We start from the raw sequence: 23,394 nt of genomic DNA on the forward strand, positions 1-23,394 counted from the left end.
AAATCCTGATAGGAACCATACTTCAGTCATGCCTTTGTATCCTCCTAGTACATTACCTTTGTATTAGGTTAAGCATCAGATTTCTGAAATGTTTGGACAATAACAGCTGATGTCTAGTTTCTCAGTTTTTACTTACCGTGTACAGAAGACAGTTTTGTAACTCAAAGTACGGGTGACAAATAGGAACAATTTGTTCAGCTACTTCTATAACTCTAGTTATATTTTGCTTGCTCTGTTCAAAGTGTCGCCCCCATTGTATCTTTTGGAAGGTTATCTGACTTACTTGATGTCAGGCAGCTCTGGTGTTTCCTCTTAGTCAGTTTGTCAATAAATAGAAGGTGGTGGTGTGGCTAAGATGCCGAGGTGATAGCAGCACTCTTATGATGCTCTGCCTGAAAAAAAATGTTTCTGACAGGACTTTTATGTTCTAACTTAAAAAACTTCAGAGTTTTTTCTCACAAGTTATATTTCTTGATATTGTGGATTACCTACAAAGAAGAAATCCGAGTTTTCAGAGACTTTTATCAAGAAATTTCCTGTCAGAAGTTCTACAGCTTAGTGCAACTGGATATAACTATGAGTCATACAAGAGCCTCTCCTCAAGACAGTTCCATGAAAAAAGAACTTCATACAATTATTTCCAGCATACAGGACCTCTCTGTGAAAATGGATAACTTAGAAAAAAAATCATTGAGAACATGAAAAAGGAAAGTAAGAAACAAATAGAAGACTTGAAAGAAATTATTACTAAACATTCTGAATGGGGTGGTGCAGTAGTTAGCGTTGCTGCCTCACAGCAAGAGGTTCTCTGGTTCAATCCTCGGCCGGGGTGCCTTCTGTGCGGAGTCTGCATGTCCTTCCTGTGGTTGCATGGGTTTCCTCCAGGTGCTCCGGTTTCTTCCTACATCCCAAAGACATGCTGTAGGTGGATTGGACACTCTAAATTGGCCTTAGGTGTGAGTGGGTGCATGTGAGTGACTTCTGTGGAAGGTTGAGCGGCAGTCTGGCAACTTGACACTGTAAAAACTCCACTGCCAATCATGAGCAGACAGGTGGTCAGATGTGGTGACCCCTACTGGGAAAAAGCTGGAAGGAGAAGAAGATTACTAAACATTCTGAACAAATAGCAGCCATAGAAGAAACTGTAAATGACATTGATGGGAGACAGATGGTAAATGACACTCAGATATAATTCCTTCTAAAACAAAACAACCATTTACTAGAGAAAGTAGAAGATCTGGGGTCCAGCTCAAGAAGGAACAATATTAGAACATATGGGGTACCCTAAAAAATGGAAGGAAGTAATATGGTCCTGTTTTTAAATGAATGGCTGCCCAAAAAATTAAATCTTCCTGAGTCCTTCTCATTCAGGATTTAGAGGACTCACAGGTCTCTGTCAAATACATCTGTCTCCAAGAATCCAGCTGCAGTGAGATCTATAATAGTAAAGTTTTTATCTACACAGGACAAAGACCTAGTACTGAGAACTGCTTGGTCAGGAAATCCAATACAACTCAATGGGAAACATATAAGGTTTGATAGTGACCATACTTCCATTACAAAAAGAAAAGAATGTGTCTCACTCATCAAAAAATTTGAAAAAAGCTGATATAAAAGCTCAGATCTTATTCCCTGCAAGAATAAAGATTACCCTCTCCGATGGTCAAAAAATGTTCAACAACCTCAAAGAAGCAACAGACTTTGTTAAAAAAAAACTGTTGGACAAAATAGAAGATATGGATATTTCATTTCCAAGTCTGAAAAGACAAGCTATCAATAGCAAACTATTTACAAATGACAAAACCAATAAAAAACTAAAAGGGAAATAAATCTACTAATTCTCACATGTAATATTATTCATCTGACAGAATTTATCTAAATATTATAAAAACAAACAAACAAACCCTAAGGTAAAGTTAAAAATCTTCTTTAGATATATATATATATATATATATATATATATATATATATATATATATATATATACATACTTTTTTTTCCTCACTGGTAATTATAAAAATAGAAATTTATATGAACAGGTTGTTTAATCTGCATATAGTTGTTTATTACTTGATTAGAGGCATATATAGACACTAAGTACATATTGTTATACTAACATCTTTCTCTCTCTCCCTCTATAGATATATATATATATATATATATATATATATATATATATATATATATATCCATTGTTCCGAAAACCTATAAAGAAATAAAGTATATAATACCCTGGAGGCACAATATCCACTTAGTAAAATAACTGTTGGAAGGTGAAAGTAATAACTTACGCTTTTTATTTAATAATGATATACACTGTGGGTTACATAAAAAGGGGGAGGGGACAGTAAAAATGCAGTTCTTAAAGTGCAGACAGATTTGTCTTTATTATGCCATATTGAAATTAAGGGCAGAATGTAGAGAAATTGATGTTTTATTCTTACAACTGATTCAATATGTTTAAAACTATAGTGTCTTTGTAGTGTATTTATCAATATAATGAGCACTGTTAGACTAGCTGTGGCAGGTGCCATTAATATAATAGCTTCTTTTTTACCATCAGCACGGTGGTTGCGCAGTTCAGTTCCCTTTTTTCTTATTCAGATGCAAAAAATCTTGCTAATACTACCCTCGAGACATTTTTTACCGCCAGAATGTTCAAAAGCTTCACTTACTTAGAGTCTCAAGTGCAATGCAGCCATTTTCTAGCACACACCAGCTCTCCTGTTGACTTACAGAGTGAAGGAAAGACTTGTGTGACCTTTGAACATTTGTCATCACTATGTGACGTTATGCGATGGAAAGGATGCTGGATTTCAGTAGCTAGGCTTCACAATGGACTGTATGAGCCTTTTTAAGCTTCAGAAATGCAAATCCACTTGAAATTGAGCAGGAACAGGCACTGGAAATGTTTTCACTTGCAAGATTACTCAGTAAAGCATTTTGAATATGAAAATAATATGTTTAATTAACCTAATAGGTACAGATAGTTGTATATAATGCCTCTAATGTCTAAAACTGCCAGCGTAAACTGAGGCTGCTTAATAGAAGTAAAATGAAATAATGCTGTGGTTTTGGTATATAAATTCACACTATGATGGGTAAAAAGGAAAAAGAAAAGGCTACAAAGGCACTTTTGTGTTTAGAAGTATATATATGTGATACCTTATCCAACTATATGCTAAGTTTATGGTTATACCATGCCGCTGGTGTTGGTCAAAGCGGCAAATGCAATGTCAATACTCCACAGTAATAGTGGTTATGTGCAAATCTACTGATTCAAACTACAGAAGTTACACATATGTAAACTCCTGAAGATTTATGTTTTTTTTGTTTGTTTTTTGTGTGGATATACAATAGTAAGGCGATATAATAGGGGAATGCATCTTTTACTCAAGTGAATGGCAGAACATGATAAGGTTCAGAATTATTAGAGGCATCTCTCGTTTGCTCTTCACAGTTCTTATACAATGTTATAATGTACTCACCAAAAGTTGATATCAAAAGTTTTGGTAATTATATAATTCTCACTGTATTCATTTCACATTTGTGTTAAATACTAGCAAAGTTAAAGCTAGGAGTTCACTATATTTATTATATTCTATTGCAAAGTCTTAACATCAATTACAAAATATAGAGGGTTTCAGAGGGTTTGATGCAAGTGTGCTAAGTCAGTTACGATCTGCAATAGAATATAAGCGTAAATCCCTTAGCTTATTTTTTTTTCCAGTAATGAGTAACAAATGCTCTGCTACTTAATAGATTTAGAGCTTTTATCATCTGAAAACAGAATGGTTTGTGTCACTGTTATCAGATACTTCATGTTATGTTCATAGTTGTCTGACTGAGGTAATTAATATGCAATTTACTGACACCCTAAAAGGTTGATTAGTTTTCTTACACATATTAGGAGAGTTGTCATATTTTGACACATATTGTGCTAGTCATTAAACCAAGGCAGAAGCATTAGACTGATAATGGCCAAAGATTGTAGGATGGTAGAAGGTGGCTTTAATGACTTGTTCATTGAACCAGAAACATCATATTCCATGTTTGGAGTTGTATATAGTTACAAATACATATTAGATATGTTTAAAGATATTTTTTGTCCATAATAGAATACATTACACTAAAATGCGTCTTCAAATATGTCTGCTTATAAATGTGTTTCAATTAATACCAATGGCCTTAATAATAATATAAAGAGAGGAAGGTTATGTAAAAATCTCAAAACAAACAAATTAGACATTGCTTTCATACAAGAAACTCATTTAATAGAAACGGATGTGAATAGAATGTTTTTTAATGGATACCCAATACTTGTTGAATCTCACTACCAGACCAAGAGAAGGGCACTATGATCTTGTGGAAAAAATCCCTACCTGTACCTAAAGTTATTGATTCATATTCAGATAAAAATGGTATGTTGAGTATGGTAACATTAGAGATAAACAGAAAGTGTATCACTCTAGTTAACATATACTGGATACCTGGTATCAGAGCAGAAACAGCAAATAAATATTTAGAATTAATCTTAATTAAAGCTAAAGGAGACATTATATGAGCAGGAGACTTTAATTGTATCCTTTCTAAGAATGACACTACTAAAAATGGTAATTTTAGATTGTCAGCCACAACCAGAAAGCTAAACAATTGTATAAGCAATTCAAATATGAGGGATATCTATGCCATAAGACAGTCAAAATCCCTTCAATATACACATTACTCTTATAGGTTTGGTACACAACAAAAGTTCACTATCTGGCCACAATGCTATCTTCTTTAAAGTACACATAACACCTAGGGACTTGATTTTCTGGCAGAGATTATCTGCATATATTACTAAACTAAAGGATTTTAGAGAATGGCTATGAAAAGAAATAAAATCTTTTCTTGATATCAGTGATAATAATGTGACTTCTAGAATTATACTCTGGGATACATTAAAATCATATTTATATGGTAAAATTAAAAGTTGATAGTTAAACAAAAGGAAGGAATAAGATAAAGAGTTAATAAGAATACAATCAAAAATAGATATATTAAAAAATAACTTGGACATGAAAGATGTTGCTAGAATTGCTGAAATAAAACAACTGAACCTGACATACACACAGATTTTGAACTAAAAAGTAGCAATAAATCTAGAGAGAATAAAACTACAAACGTATTCAACCAATCCTAAAAATAGGTATAGACTTGCAGTTAAATCTAAAAGCTTGAAAAACGCCAATCACATTAAAGAAATTATAGATAATTCCAGGAAGAAACCTAAACATATAACTGGCCTTTGGAACACATCATGAAACAGTAAATAGCACCAATTCAAATAATATTGACAACACTCTGAAGGACGAATTCTTGAAAGACAGCATAAAGAAAAAATTAACAAAGGAACAAAAGACTAGACTGCTTAAACCAGTATCATTAAAGGAATTAAACAAAATAATACAAAACATTAAAGACAATAAGGCTTCAGGACTTGATGGACAAATTCACCACCGTGAGAGGTACAAGCAAGCAAAATCTGAGGGTAATGCTACTTAATGCTAGAAGTCTAAACCTCAAAATGCACCAACTCGAGGCACTCCTTCAAATGGAGAACATTGACATCTGTGCAGTTACAGACACCTGGTTCAAGGCTCCAGAGAGCACCCCTGCATTACCAAGCTATAATTCATACCATAGCTTTCGGCCACCTAACCTGGACCAAAGCACTAAAGGCAGAGGCATGTCCATATTCATTAAGGATATCCACAACTCCAAGCCAGTTGCTCAGCATAATTCATCTGAGATTATCCAAGTGCAACTAACTCTGGGCAAGACCTCAATACAAATTGTAGCTTGCTACAGATCCCCCACCATGCCCCAGGATTCCCCACTCCTCATTTCTTGACACACTGGAAAATATTAGGGTACAACCTAACACCCTAATAATGGACAATTTCAACTACCCCACCATTAACTGGGAAAACTACTCGTGTACCAACACTTGTGCTCAACGTTTTCTGAAATTCATAAATTCCATTGCCTTGGATCAACTTATCCACACCCCCACCAGGGGCAGCAATATCCTAGACCTGGTCATTACCAACACAGGCAACTGGTGTTCCACACCAGAGGTCAATTCCTCGTTGGTCAGATCCGACCACAAGCAAATCACCCTAGACATCCACATCCCACCCACACCCCCCATTAGGGGAACCACCATAAAAAATTTCTCCAAAGCCAATTTCACGCTTCTTAAGACAGAACTGGCAAACTTCATGACACCCATACTGATGGACAATAGAGATAGGACTGCTGAATCCTATGCAATTGCACTTTATAAGCACTTACATGAGTGCATGGATCGTGCAATCCCTAACAGAACCAAGATGCTATCCTTCAAAAAAGGAAGCTAATCTGGTGGTCCCCTGCTATAAACAAACTCTACAACAGAAGAAAGAAACTGTTGCAAAAAAAAGAGTAAAATCCCATGATTGGAGGAACTCTGTGGTCAGCCTCAGTAAGAAGCTGAGATCCCTCATAAAATCCTCCAAAGCTAGTTACAAAAACAAAATCGCCACTGATTCTAAAGACAACCACAAAGTATTCTATAGCTATGTCAAGAATCTCAGTGGCAACACTCAGATCTGCTCTGAGTTACAGCACAATGGCACTAAATATACAGAACCAACTGATATTGCCAACATCCTGGCAGATAGATTCAGTGCTAACTTTACCCCTCTCTCATCCCCTAAAGGGCCAAGCTCTATACCGGATGAAAGCAAAGTACCTGTAATCACGGCTGCACAGGTAAAAAACACACTCTCCAAAGCCAAGAACACAGCAGCAATGGGACCTGACAACATCCCAGGCTGTGTTCTACATGAAGTACCATGTTCAATCATAGCCTCACCTCAGGCTTTGTGCCCATTGAATGACGCACATCAACGGTTATCCCACTCCACAAAGGGGGAGCCACCACGGACCCCAGGAACTACTGCCCATTAGTCTGATGAGCCTGGTCTGCAAGGCTATGGAGCGTATCATCATGGAGCTTATAAACAATGACATTGGTAATCTCCAAACTCTGGACCCTACCCAGTTCGGGTTTGTAAAAGGCAGATCATGTCTCCTAAACTTGATAGACTTCTTTGAAGCAGTCACCAAAGCCATAGATGAGGGTAAGGTGGTTCACACAGCCTATCTAGATCTCGCCAAGGCTTTTGACACCATCCCCCACTCTGGAATTATAGACAAACTCACTAAACTAGGTATAAATCCTTATGTCACAAGATGGGTTGCCAGCTGGCTCACTGCCAGAACCCACACTGTGAATGTAGCAGACTCTAAATCCAACTTCAGACCAGTGACAAGTGGAGTACCACAGGGTTCAGTCCTAGGTCCTCTCCTGTTTGGTATCTACTTCTCTGAAGAACAGGCTAACACAGAAGGTCTTTGGCTAACAAAGTTCACAGATGACTGAAAACTAGGAGTCATAATCAAAACTCCTAACGATGTGGACATCCTACAGAAGGGCCTCACTGAGACAGATGCCTGGTGTCAAAGCCATGGCCTCAAGCTCAATGCCAAAATGTGCATTTTCATCCCTTTTGGTAAAAACTCTTTACCCATGAACTACCACATAGGCAGTAGTCTACTTAACACCGAAAGTGTGATAAGAGACCTTGGGACACAGGTGGACAGTAGTCTCTCCTTTGATAATCACATTGCCACAGTAGTCAGGAAATCCTTCTACGTGGCACACCTCATCACAAAAGGTTTCTCATCCAGGAAAAAAGAGGTAATTGTTCCCCTCTACTCATCACGCATTAGACCCATTATAGAGTACAACACCCCTTTTTGTATGTACCTCACAAAACATCTACAACAACTGGAAAGGCTACAGAAATACCTCACAAAGAGGATTACCAGCCTCAAACAGATGCCCTACGCAGACCAGCTCAAAAAACTCCAGCTTTGCTCTGTCGCATATCGCCTACTCAGAGGTGATCTCTGCCTAACATACAAAGCTATGTCAAACTCAGAGCTGTTGGACATGCTCCACATAAATAAATCCCAATCCCTCTGAGCTACACGCTCTAGAGACCTAAACCTTGTCACCACAATAAACAGAACATGCTGGAGGGACAGATTCCGGTCCCAGAGACTTACCATACTCTGGAACAAACTACTTATCTATATCAAACAAAGCTCCTCATTAGCACGCTTCAAGAAAAATCTTGATGATTGGATGGGAGATAGGAAATTCACCCCGGGGATCACTTATGTGGCTCTACTTGATAGGGGCACAGGAAAATAATTTTCTTGGGTGGCAAAATCCAGGGTTCCATTTGGCTAGGTTTATATAGGCCCTAGGGCCAATAGCCTAGTACCTACCTATGAACCTATGAAATATATAAGATACTTCCAGATGAGACTCTAAGGATTTTAATTGATGCTTTTGAAGAATTCAGAAATAATGAGAGTGTTTTCCCTTCATAGAAATCTGCCATGATTTCACCCATCTTAAAACATGACAAAGGCCCTCATTTAGTAACTTCTTATCACCCTATTTCTCCTTTGAATGTGGACTACAAGATTTTTACATCAAATTCGGCATGTAGATTAAATCACTTTTTGCAAAAATAATAACAGATGATCAAACAGGGTTTATCTCACACAGAAAGGTCCAAGATAATGTCATTAGACTTCTAACCTTAATAGACTATGCAAACACACAAAAAAAGGAACTAACAATCATTAGTTTGGATCTGGATAAAACATTTGAATCTATAAATTGGCCATATTTATTTAAAGTGTTAGATTGTGTTAGTGTGAAGTTAGAAGTGTTAGATATGTACAATTTTTCTTCAGACTTTATAAAACTGTTAAGCAAATTATATACCACTTCTATATCATATATTAAAATTGGAGCTTTTTTATCAGGACCACTTAAAATATTGAAAGGCACCAAGCAAGGGTGTCTTCTATCTCCCTTATTTTTTACTATATCAGTGGAACCCTTAGCTAATTGTATAAGAATGAATGACAAGATAAGTAGCTTTTACATTAATGCAAACTATAATTCCAAAATTCAACTTTTTGCTGATGATATTTTATTAACAATTGGGGACATAGACTCTTCAATTGAATACATTATAAAATCTCTTCATAATTTTGAAAAGATTTCTGGCCTAAATCTTAATCATAACAAAACTGAAACTATTTTGCTGAATAAAAAAACAAACCCTATCCTGGAAAAATATAATAATTTTAACTGGGTGAATAGTATGTTTAAATATTTAGGGAAATATATGAAAACAAATTGGAAAGATACTATACAGATAAATTACACAATGTTAATAAACACTGTCAAGGATTACTTAAACAAATGCAGCAAAATGTTCTTTACCATGGAGGAAAGGTTAACCTTACTTAAAATGATTATATTACCTAAAATGTTGTATATCTTCCAAACCATAATAGCTTCTCCTTCCAAAAAAAATAATGAAGCAACTTAACACTTTATTGGTTAAATTCCACTGGTTTCTAAAAAAAAACAAGAATTAGTCATGCATGGCATTAAAGAAATTGGGAAGACAGCAGAATAGCTTTTCCACAAACATATGCAGAATCCATTATTTTTAACGTCATAAGTCAATGGTTAAATTATAAGTACACATCTAATTGGAAAAAATCAAAATAAAACAATATTAATAGATAATAGCGGGGAAACAATAAATTATATGTTTCCTGAAGCAGAAAAAGTTTATCTGGTCATAAAAAACTTTTGCTATAATACAAGTAAAAAAGATTTTTTTTTTCTCCCTTTGTTGTCAACATAGCAAAGAACTTTAAAAAAATAATGAACACATATTACAAGACGAGAGACCTGTTATTTTTAATGTTTCCTATAGCATTTACAAAAAAAAATGTTTGGACTCTTACAACATGGAAAAAATATGAGAAATGAAAAGAAATGGATTAGTATTCTGGTATCATTTTCTTGACTCCAACTATATACAGGAGGCCACTTCCCTCATAGCAAGATATAACATAAATCAAAACAACTGGCTAAACATACAGACATTCAGAGAGTATATAGTAAATTAATTCAAAACATGTCAAATAGTGAAAGACACAGCTAGACCCAAAATTCTTTCACTTTTTTTGCAAAATTAATACATTATTCAATAATGATGGGTTTTCAGTGTCAAGATTATATAGGACATTATGAACAGACACACAAATCCCAGATGAGTCTTTATGGAATTACACAGAAAAGGTTAATGCATTTAGTTTGCCAGAAAAGGAGAAAGCAATAATACTTAAATCAGTCAGTAATAACACATCCTCCCAGATTCACTATCCTTCCATGCAGGACTAGCTTAGTCCTGCATAGAAGTGGCAGTTTAGGAGCAGGACGGCAGCACGCCATGTATATTAATGAAGGCGTGCTGCCTGAGCACCTAAACTTACATAGAGTGTGTATGAGTGCAGGGGGCATGTCTGAGAGCAGAGCTCTCAGAATATACACGCCCCTGCAATGAAGAACAGCAGAGTATTAATAAAAGAATGAGCGAGACCGCTCATAGCTGTTCGCATACCCCCAGCAACATCCCCCCATGTTTACAAGAGCAATAGTTAAAACAGCAAATATAAAGATTTTTTTTTTATGAAATAGATTAAATTTAACCTTAGGTGTGCGTGTTTGCCCATCACTTAGCTATAGTTAATGCAGCTTAAATGGCACAAGAGGATAAAAAGCAAGATGTATGCACCTGTAACAACAGAGTGGTAGTGTAGTGGGCAGAGCATTTGCCTTACGAGCAGTCATTCCCAGTTCAAGTCCTACTCCAGTACTTTCCATGTCAAATCACTTTATGACCAATATTTTTAGTTGCATAACCAACTAAATAACATATATTTGTGAGCTGGAGTACTGCATTAAATGTAGATGTGAGGTATCATTGTCATAATGTTGCAAAGTCCACAGATAATCACAACTGCCCCATACAGTATATGTACACAGGAATCAGGGATACAAATGGAAGGTAAAATGTGTAATGAATAATAACTGCATAAAGTTTCCTAATCCACCACCTTCCCATGAACCAGTACACATTACTGTCTAAATTAGTGTGGTGGTAAGCGGGAATAAGCACTAGTAAGCAAGTGTAAGCACTAATAAGCAGTATTAAGCAGGAGTAAGCATATTTAAGCAGTAATAAGTGAGTTTAAACCAGTTTATGTGGGGGTAAGCAATGTGCACACAGGTTAAGAAATATTGAAGCTAACTCTCTCTTAGCATATTTAACCGGAGGTTAGCATTGCTTACCTTCATGCAAACCTGTGCAAACCTGCTTATAATTGCTTAAAAGTGCCTTAATCACTCTGTATCCAATGGCCCTTGTTCTGCCCAGCAACAAAATAAACAGCCTCTGCAAGGTTCGAACCCAGGATCTTACACACCATAGCCAAAGTGATTTACCACTAAGCCATGTCAGATGCACATAACCCTGCTGTTTTCACAAACATATCATCCAGCACAAACATTCAACAGTACAGTAAATGTATTTATACATGTAGATGTATGTGTGTTTATATATATTTATATCTAAATAGATATAAGGATCAAATGGTGGAAATTGAAAAAGGGTAATTGTGAGGTGAAGTTAAGGGATGAGTTAAGATAGGCACTGTGTGGCAGTGAAGAGTTACCAAATAGCTGGGTAACTACAGCAGAGCTAGTAAAAGAGATGGCTAGAAAGGTGCTTGGTATGACATCTGGACAGAGGAAGGATGACAAGAAGACATGGTGGTGGAATGAGGAAGTACAGGAGAGTATACATAGAAAGAGGTAGGCAAAGAAAAAGTGGGATTGTCAGAGAGATGAAGAAAGTAGACAGGAGTATAAGGAGATGAGGTGCATGGCAAAGAGAGAGATGGCGAAGGCTAAGGATAAGGCATATAAAGAGTTGTATGAAAGTTTGGACACTAAGGAGGGAGAAAAGGACCTGTACAGATTGGCTAGACAGAGGGACCGAGCTAGGAAAGATGTGCAGCAGGTAAGGGTGATAAAGGATAATGAGGGAAACATACTCACAAGCGAGGAGAATGTGTTGAAGAGATGGAAAGAGTACTCTGAGGGGTTGATGAATGAAGAGAATGAGAGAGAGAGGTTGGATGATGTAGGGATAGGGAATCATGAAGTACAATCGATTAGCAAGGAGGAAGTAAGGATAGCTATGAAAAGGATAAAGAACGGAAAGGCTGTTAGCCCAGATGACATACCTGTGGAAGCATGGAGGTGTTTAGGTGAAATGGCAGTGGAATTTTTAACCAGATTGTTTAATGAAATCTTGGAAAGTGAGAGGATGCCTGAAGAATGGAGAAAAAGTGTTTTGGTACCGATTTTTTAAGAATAAGGGTGATGTGCAGAGCTGTAGTAAATACAGAGGGATTAAATTGATCAGTCACAGCATGAAGTTATGGAAAAGACTAGTGGAAGCTAGGTTAAGAAGGGAGGTGATGATTAGTGATCAGCAGTATGGTTTCATGCCAGGAAAGAGCACTACAGATGCGATGTTTGCTCTGAGAGTGTTAATGGAGAAGTACAGAGAATGTCAGAAGGAGTTGCATTGTGTTTTTGTAGACTTAGAGAAAGCATATGACAGGGTGCCTAGAGAGGAGTTGTGGCATTGTATGAGGAAGTCAGGAGTGTCAGAGAAGTATGTAAGAGTAGTACAGGATATGTACAAGGGTAGTGTGACAATGGTGAGGTCTGCTGTGGGAGTGACGGATGTGTTTAAGGTGGAGGTGGGGTTACATCAAGGATCTGCTCTGAGCCATTTCTTATTTGCAATGGTGATAGACAGGGCGACAGACGAGATCAGACAGGAGTCCCCGTGGACTATGATGTTTGCAGATGGCATTGTGATCTGTAGTGAGAGTAGGGAACAGGTGGAGGAGACCCTGTAGAGATGGAGATATGCTCTAGAGAGAAGAGGAATGAAGGTCAGCAGGACTAAGACAGAATATATGTGTGTGAATGAAAGAGAGGATAGAGGAATGGTGAGGATGCAAGGAGTAGAGCTGGTAAAGGTGGATGAGTTTAAATACTTGGGGTCAGTAGTTCAGAGTAATGGTGAGTGTGGAAGAAAGGTGAAGAAGAGAGTGCAGGCAGGATGGAGTGGGTGGAGAAGCGTGTCGGGAGTGATTTGTGACAGACGAGTACCTGTAAGAGTGAAAGGGAAGGTCTGCAAGAGGATAGTGAGACCAGCTATGTTATATGGGTTGGAGACAGTGGCACTGACAAAAAGGCAGGAGTTTGAGCTGGATGTGGCAGAGTTAAAGATGTTAAGATTTGCACTGGGTGTGACGAGGGTGGACAGGATTAGGAATAAGTATATTAGAGGGTCAGCCCAGGTTGGAAGGTTTGGAGAGAAAGCCAGAGAGGCAAGATTACATTGGTTTGGACATGTGCTGATGAGGGATGCTAATTATATTGGGAAAAAGATGCTAAGGATGAAGCTACCAGGTAACAGGAAAATAGGAAGGCCTAAGATAAAGTTTATGGTTGTGGTGAGAGAGGACATGCAGGTGGTTGGTATGACAGAGCAAGATGCAGAGGACAGGAATAAATGGAAGCAGGTGATCCACTGTGGCAACCCCTAATGGGAACAGCCGAAAGAAGATGATGATATCTATATATATATATATATATATATATATATATATATATATATATATATATATATATATATATATATATATATATATATATATATATATATATATATGTATATACAGATATATATCTATAGATATAAAAGAGAACATAAATATATATATGACAACATGCACCATTAATGGGGGTGAGAGGTCCCAAGCAACATACGTCTTGTACGTATTGATATCCCTCCACAGCCAAACAGGTCCTGCCCTGCAATACAATACAAACTGTTGCAAATCCCATAAACAGGACCTGACACAACATGGGCACAAGATCTTAACAGTAATCCATCCCACCTGTATGATGTCAGGCTGGTATCAATAACATATCATGCAGTACAGTCTGGCTGCCATAGGGACTGTACAATGTGGAAGCAATAAACATTAATAAGATACATATACACAGACACATATATGCAGATATACATATATGCAGATACACACACATATATATATATATATATATACATCTATATGGATATATATGTAACTACACATAAATGCAAAGAGCTATGTATAAGAAGATATATATGTAGAGAGTGCACACCATACGGAACAGCCAGTATGCTTACAGTTGCCAGCTTACCAACTGGACACTGTATGAGTCAACCATACAAAAGACAGTTGTTGCCTGTAACATATACCCACAGAGAGAACAAAGGATATAACACCACACACGTTTGCATACATGAGAAAGCCTTATTTGTGTACTATTACAGTTGTATATGCCATGTCATATAGATGTTTAGACTCTGAAATGCATATAAACAGACTAATGCAACTGTCAAACAGATAAATTAATACAGTATTCTGGAAAACATTACATATGTTGCTGTCTCGGCCAAGGCCTTCAAGTAGTACAACAGTACAGTACAACAGTAAAGACAGACTGGGCCACAGGATAACAATCAATTAACAGTAAGTAATGCTGATGTATAGTCCAACAGCCTCTATCTACACTCTGTACACAATCCCTAGGGGGCAAAGCCTTCAGCTGACACAATGGGATGTAGCTGTTACATAACAAAGCATAACTGAAACTATCACAATCATAATGACAAACAGAACAGTCTGTATGGCAGGAAGCAGTAAGCCTGCATTTACCCAAGGTGAATTGTATGGTAACGTACATCCAGATACCTTAAGGCAGCTTACCCCTGATACCCCCACATGTTGTAACAGCCTAGGTTAGTTATGGTGCATCCCCCCATAGACTGACATACAGGGCCATATACCACTGTTACATACACTGGCCTCTGGACTGCATAAGGGCACACATGTATTGTGCAGATGAAGCCCACGCATATTAGGACCTAACCCCACAATATGTGTGGGGGCCACAACAGCAGTGGAATGATGGCAGGAATGGCAGCATGACATACTCACAGGCCACTACATAACAACCCCTGACAGCATGTCATATGGACAAAGCATGGTATGTAGGTGGAGGACAGAGGTTGGAACACAGGCCCATATGTGAAATAAGTGTTGTCATACATTAAGCAAGTTGCTGGTGTTACAGGATAGTCTGCAACATACCCTTAGACAGGAATATGAAGTCAGAAACACAAATGGATGTAGCCATGTACTGATAGTGCTCAACACACACACAGCCAGTGATATATCTGACACAAGACCTGTGTGGTGGACAGGCAAAACATAACAGGCACACCTCTGGCCATCAAGTGGATAGGCATACAGTTGAGAGCTATGCAGACAGCCTACAGTCCGTGTTAAACAAGTATGTACACACAAAACCTGTAACACTGGTGCTGTACAATACATACAACAACAGTACTCACACTCTCTGTTTGCAGTTCTACAAATATGTAGCTGGCCTGAGTGTGCAATTCCTCTTGTAAGAGATATTGCTACCTGCTGTCTGTAACACTGCTGTCCACACACAGGAAGGATGCCCACTATGAGGAAAGGTAAAGAGACCACACCCACATGATGTAGGGATTTATAGTATTGTGTTGCCATGACAGTGGCAATTGGAAGTACTGCACAGCATGCTGCATGCAGGACACTGATTGGTGCAGAGGCCATCACCTGATCATGTGCATCACCCACAAAAGCCATGCTGCAATCTATTCCAAGTAGCTCAATCCATTTACTGGAGAGAGAGAGAGTGAGAGAGAGAAAGAGAGAGATGCAGAGAAAGAAAGAGAAAGAGAAAACAAACAGAAAACGTTCAATAGATCCTGAACCACAACAACACCAAAAAAGACAACAAAGGAAGCAGGCTAAGGAGTGAAAAAAATATTACCTCCTACAAGGATACTATCCACAACAAACCTCATGCCCACAACAGGTATGTGAAGAATATATGCATGTAATTGACTGTAGTACTTCGTCCATAATACTGGGGTAGATGATGTGGAATGATTATACATGTGCCATCAGGTGTTGCTGTTGTAATGATCTTCAGCTGAACAACTGTTATGCACATTAGAGTCTGTCCCTATGGGTAATGGGCCATACCCGTCAAATGTATAGAGCAGTACTGACTGACAAGATGTATGCCAATATAGTGTGTGGTGTGCAATGGAAGGGATGTATATCACTGTGGCCAATAGCTGGTGGTGGAAGTAATGCCATAATGATGGACAGGTGGATTCCAGAGCCCACCACTTGCAGGACACTCAGGTTAACATGTATTGTAGCAGGCTGAAATGCCATAGGTGTGTAATGGGGTTACCTGCAATCTGGCCCTATATATACCACCCTAATGTAAGGCTGTGTCCATATGTGGCACCTATCTGTGTTGTAGCAAGGCAGAACAGTGCAGGTGTGCAGGAAGGAGTTTTGAGATTGTGGACCTGATGTCTGAATGTACCCCATATATAGGTATGTATAAGTGTACATATATATATATATATATATATATATATATATATATATATATATATATATATATATATATATATATATATATATATATATATATATATATATATATATATATATATATATATATATATATATATATATATATATATATATATATATATCTACATGTATGTCCACAGATATACAGATACCCATATGTATACATATACATAAACACATATATACAACATAATATAGATCTACACATATATAGATATATATATATATGCACATGTCTACATATATACAAACACACACATATATGTATGTAAATACATATCCTCTATATAACCACCACAGTGCTGCATGCTATGTGCGAGGGAACAGCACACATAGCAATACACACAGATATATACAGCTGTAAGTGTGTGCAACATGGATGGGTATGTCACATGTGAACCCCTTATTGGGACCACATTACCCTTGTCTGAGAAGTAGGGAATGGTAATATGGGGAAGTATGACAGGTATATTTGTGGAGGTGGTCCGGGTTGGTAGATATAGAGGGCAGACTACAGAGGTGGTATATGACATGTGGTGGGTAAACACCCTGGATGGTGTGTGTGGTCTGTGATGTGAAGCCGCATGGACCCCCATATAGAAAGAATGGGAACAAACCTCCCACCCATTGCTACTCACAACAGCAGTCCATGGCCCTAAAGGTGCCTGGCCTGGAGGCTGAGCAGGAGGAACACATGGACCCTGTGAATGTGAACTGGGTGCCTCAAGGTGATGTAGCACATCCCACATGTGTCTGTGGAGCCCACTATGGAACAGACTCTGGACCTGACCTTGGGTGACAGGATCATGTCTGTGTGTGCCAACATCCCCTGAGGTAGTTCCACCTCAAGTGCTGGACCAATACATGATGAGGCCCCAGGGTGTGTCCCACATGTGATGTGACCTGGTAACATGGCCAGATGAGGTTGGAGAGGTGATTCTGCTGGCAAATATTCCCTAAATATGCTACTGTGTTACTATGTGGGTAGTAATAGTCTACACAATCCTGGAACATGTCCAACAGCATACATAGATATCCCTAATAACACAGAATGTCAGATGTTCAGCAATCACATAGCAAGCATACCACATGCATATATGGAACCATAGTGGCCTTGACAATGGCATGCAGGTGAATAGTCCATAACATGCCAGCAATGATAGTATCCACACAGGAAACATGGCTACAAACACATAGCACAAAGTGTGGTACAATAATATATGTCCCACTGGTAGGTAAGCTGTGGCCATACCTATTGTGTAGTGTGAACAGTTTGTTGTCACTGATATGGTGGGGGGGGGTGACAGAGATGTGCATTAAGAACTATGATAACCTTGCTGTATGAGTTGCTCAGACCTGTTTCCATCTTTATGTTTTTCAGGCAAGATGTCACAGGGATGCCTACCTGCTTATTCAGCGACTGAAAATGACATAGTGCTGAACTATCTAATCCAGCACTATCCTATCCTGTTTGGCCAGACTGCTCATGAGCAGTAGGAGTGAACCACCCGGTGGAACGACCTAGTCCACAGGATCAATGATGTCAGACTGCATAACCGCAGTTATGAGCAGGTCCGACATCATTGTTCTGACCTGCTTTGCAATGCCCATTGGCATGCTGCTGTAGTCAAGGGGGATCACCTCACAACAGGGGGTTCATGCCATCCATCCCCCCTGACACTTGTTGAGGAGCTCCTCGCCAGCCTCATGGCATCTGCCTGTCTGCACAGCCAACAACTGCCAGACACCATTGTGGAGGTGGGTGCTACCCACACACCAGCTGAGAAGCATGCAGGTAAGACCACAGGGCACATCAGTAGACTACTGTTGCATATGCATCCACATCTGTACAGGTAGATCATGCATATCTGACATGTCATATATATAGTTTGTTGCTGTATAGTAGTAACAAACAGATGTGCATAAGTGGTAGTATTGTGGACTTGTACTGTTGATGTACTGTAATGCTGCACCCACCCTGTAGCAATGCCACAGCTGTGGCCACTGACCTTGCATCTCTCACACTCTTATGTAGGTCCCTCCAGTATACCACCAAGGCAGCAGCCTGCAGCTGGTGAGTACGGTTTATGTTGATGCTTACCAATACACTGGGCATGTAATGGCTATGGTGTATTCCATGCACACATCTAACACCGCTACCCATAATGCATGCTGTACATGTTCACATATTGTTGCTTTTAAATGCACTGATTCATAGTGGTGATCATGATGGGGTATTGGAAGGGTATGTCAGACACTTGCAAGATAATTAACATCCTGTCATTGTGAAATGCGTCGACAGGGATTAACATAATGGTGGGACACACTGCCTACAGTAGGCACATGGGTGAAACATCACCCTTATACAGTGCAACAACAGTATATATACCAGTATTACAATGGCAACTGTTATAGATGTACACTATGGCATAATGTATTACTGTGGTCCACATTATTATCTGGGACTAGGCTGTAACATGTTGTGTTCAGTGTATGGGACACTACAAACTGACGCACATGTGAAGGCCATTCTTGTCAAGCATCTGCAAAAAGGCTGAAGGTGGGGAGGGGGTGTCAGCATGACAAATCAGTGCACTGCAGCAAGGATCTTAAGGATGCTAAGAATAGCTGTATCTGCACACAGCCAGGTTCAGGAACTGTGACAGACATAACCCTACCCCCACAGCAATAGTGACAGCAGTGTGTGAACACTGAAGGATGTGCACATGAGTAGACCTTGCAATCATGCAGATTTGGGGGACATGTGTAGGGCAGACTGACCATACACTGGCAAATGCAGATGGCCCATGCTAGTATACCTCCGGCAAGAATAGTGACTGCTGTAGTACACATAACAGTAGGTGCAACAAACCATCATAATAAGGGTGCGCACACATATACACACATGGAGTGTATGCATCGTGGTCAAGATCCGCACACCTAACACATTTCGTAGACACTGCATGTAAATGTACAGGACATATGTCACATATCAGGCTCATGTACTGTTAATATATGCTGTGATGTGGATCCATGGCAAATCAAGGAAGGGTGCGTCATGTCAATAAGAGTGTGTACACTCCCCATAGCCACGGTATGGTCTGACGGTTGTCAGTGTAATTGTATTGGATTGGTCATACTTGATCCGCTGATGTTGGGATCTGTAAACCAGACATCAGGCATTCACAGATGACATCTGTCCACATATCATCCCAGGTATGTGTTGCTGAAAAACATAGGGGCTGTGAGCTTTAGAGCTGACATAACTGACACAGTACTACACATTCAGCAATGGGTTGTACACCTGTGAGGTTTGGTGCACGGTACATGGCAGGGTGCAGAACAGGGTCACAGCAATTCTGTGTACATGGGTGCCGTGGTATCCAAGGGAAGGGGCATCACCTACTAAGACAGCCCATAAATTACACACATGTATACTGTTGCTAGTATGGATTGACTATAGCTGCACTGCATGCTATTGTGTACCATATGTTATGCATGTTGACAGATGGGTAATGGGAGGACTGTGTGTACTATGTTTGTGCAACCTCACCTTTATGTGTGTGTGTGTGTGTGTGTGTGTGTGTGTGTGTGTGTGTGTGTGTGTGTGTGTGTGTGTGTGTGTGTGGTTATTTTGTCTGTAGGTTCACTCTGGTGAAGTGGAGGGAGGTTGATGCATGAAGGATGTGTGTGTGTGCATGTGTGTGTGTTTGTGTGGGTGTCCATGTATGCACGTGTGTGATTGTGGGGTTGTTCATATGGCAGTACTTCCCTTTGGGATCGTGCAGTACATGGACATAGACTGACACATGACATACCAGGAATACTTGTCTGATATGTAATCACAGGGCAGCTGATAGTATAATAAGGTCTGTAGCATGGAACATGCATTGGAAGGGAAAGTAGACACCAGGTAAACCCTTGATATTGCATTCTGCAGAGAGCTGACTGACAACCCACATATGCAGCACTACAGATGCACTGGGGAATTACTAGACAACACCAGGGAGTGTATCCATATATTACATTTCTCACATGATAGGCTGGTTGAGCAGCATATCTGGCATGTACTGAGCAATACTTACACATGACACTCCAGTGCGTGACATTATGGAGCGAACGTAGTAGCCCCTTACATATAGAGGCCATGCTCATGATGTCCAGACATACACAGGGTGAACACTGAAAGACAGCAATGAGGCCATGTAAAACCACTCCACTCAGGTCAAGGAGGTAATGGAGTAACAGGTCTTGTGTTGTGATCACTTGTCTAGGCATTTAGAGGAATGATATGTCAATGAGTGGTATTAATGAGTGTATGTTACCAAGTGTGATGCAGGATGGGGAACATATGGGAATAAACATGGGACTGTCTATAAATTCACGGACTGGTAGGTACAGTGGAGTGTGTGTGTGTGTGTGTGTGTGTGTGTGTGTGTGTGTGTGTGTGTGTGTGTGTGTGTGTGTGTACTGTTATGCAATGCTGTACAGGTCTTAAAGTGTGTTTCTTGCTTTCCGCCACAGGTGGTGATGTGGGTCAGGGTCCCTCCTGCATGCAATCTGATGTTGGTGTCCACACAGAAACCGAAGATGATGATAGTACTGTTGAGGCACAGGTGGCGTTGTCAGGGGCCGAAACAGCACCATCATTTGATGTCCCCATCCTAGCCACCCCAACCCCACACACAGTTTCAATGCCAATACATACCCCATCACCAGTGGCCATAGTGGAGGGACAGTTGGTGGCTGGTGGCAGTGCACAGAAGAGTGTGGTATCCATGCCTACTATGTCTGGTCACAGCAGGCATAGCCAGATATCTGGCAGGGTACCACATAGGCAAATGTCCCAGGATGCTCATGGTAGGGCCGCTGGTCCTCATGCCCCTGGCAGAAGCACCACAACTGGTACCACCAGGCGCATGTTTCAGGCTGTCATGGGGGTGCAGGCACATATGGAACTGTACACCAGGCAGGGTCTGAGGCTGTTCTGACATCTGCAAATGACAAGTTTCATGAAATGTCTGGTGCCCTCCGTGCTCATACCAAGGTCATGGATAGATGGTTTGGGGAGAGGATGGGTCATATTGACTGTGGTTTGTCCGTGCTTGAACATGTGGTGAGAGTTTGGCGATGGCTGCACGGACATAAGCCAGCAACACTAACAGCTGCTAGTCAACGTGGACATGCTAGGACACCAAGGCACTCCAATAGTGGCAGTACTAGCCCCAGCACTGCAGGGGGGCACTGTCCACACCACACCACAGCAGGCCACAAGCATGTGGTCCTGGCCAGTCCCAGGAGTGACCTGGTTCCACTGGACATCAGCCATCATCAGGGGAGAGTAGCACATCAAGGCCTGTATCTGGATGTGCCCATGGAACCCCTGGCAGGCACACTCCGCGTGTCAGTGGCCAGAGACGGTGAACTGCACACCCTGCCAGGTACAGTCTGCAGCTGTCCATAAACACCGGTATAAGGCAGCCACATGGCAGAACTGTGTGCATGCATACCCACACGCTATACAACACACCTATGGCAACCCCATACCTACACACACCACATCACCACACCCAGTTCAGCTCATTACACCCCTCACCCACACACATGGTGTCAAATGTATGGCCCACCCTCGGCCTCTGGTAAACCAACAACACACCCTGTGCATATGATGAAACCTGTGCCACATCCCTGTCATCCATAACAACAATGCAGGGACAGGCTAATATGGTTCTGATGCACACTGTGACTGTATTATAGTGTACCAATGTACTGCAGTGTAACATGTTGTCAGGAGTAATGTTTAATGCATACATGTCAGGTAGTGTAGCCATCCAGCAATAATGCATTATAACTGTTAGTAACACTGGTTGATTGCGGTCTCCATAATGTTATCCATTTGTGTTGTAGGTGTACATGTGTCAGCAGGAGGATGGTCTGCAGTCATATTCCACAAGGGGTATGGCACAATGGTGACACCATGGCTGTGACATGTCCGGGGTACAGTGGAACACATGTCACAGGCTTGTAGAACAGTTATTGCCAGTGCCACATGGACAGGTGACCCACTGGGATGTGTATAATCTGCAACCTGATGTAGACCCATCCACATACATGCACACTCTTACTTGGCAACACTGGGACTATACCCCTACCTAGGTATGTAGTGCTACTGAACTGTGTGGCTTTCATTGCACACACCACACAGTGTTTAGGGTGAGGTGTGTTCCAGGTTACATGTTACATGAAGAACATCCCCAGACATGTACAGTATGGTAATGGAGGATATAATGGCTATATATGGACAATACATAGTGTGACATACCATCATATACACACTAACAAACACAAAACAGGCAGACACACATCCGAGAGACCTCGGCCTATCAGTGCTAACTAACTTATCCATGTGTCCAATGTGTTACAGGTAGGTTGCACACAGCACATGCATAACTGGGCTGGGTTGTGGTATCAGTTACCTGCATGGTTGATGGTGACAGTGGTAAACATAAAGTGGTACATGGGACATATACTGAGTGTACTATGGTGTAATGACTGGACCCCATGATGACACTATGACATACCCACCATCACACATTGCCCACAACTGCGCTACAACCCATTGTATATCACAACAGTGGTACTACAGGGATATGCATCTAATGCACATGCCACAGTCATAGTAGGGTGTTGCATTTTCATGCCTCACCTATGGGCAGCAATAACACTATCTGTACTACTGTGTGGCAATGTGTATTGTAATAGGAGTATGTGGTCTCGGAA

The sequence above is a fragment of the Protopterus annectens genome, chromosome 4.part1, assembly GCF_019279795.1.
Source record: "Protopterus annectens isolate FY-2018-M chromosome 4.part1, PAN1.0, whole genome shotgun sequence".
NCBI lineage: Eukaryota > Metazoa > Chordata > Ceratodontiformes > Protopteridae > Protopterus > Protopterus annectens.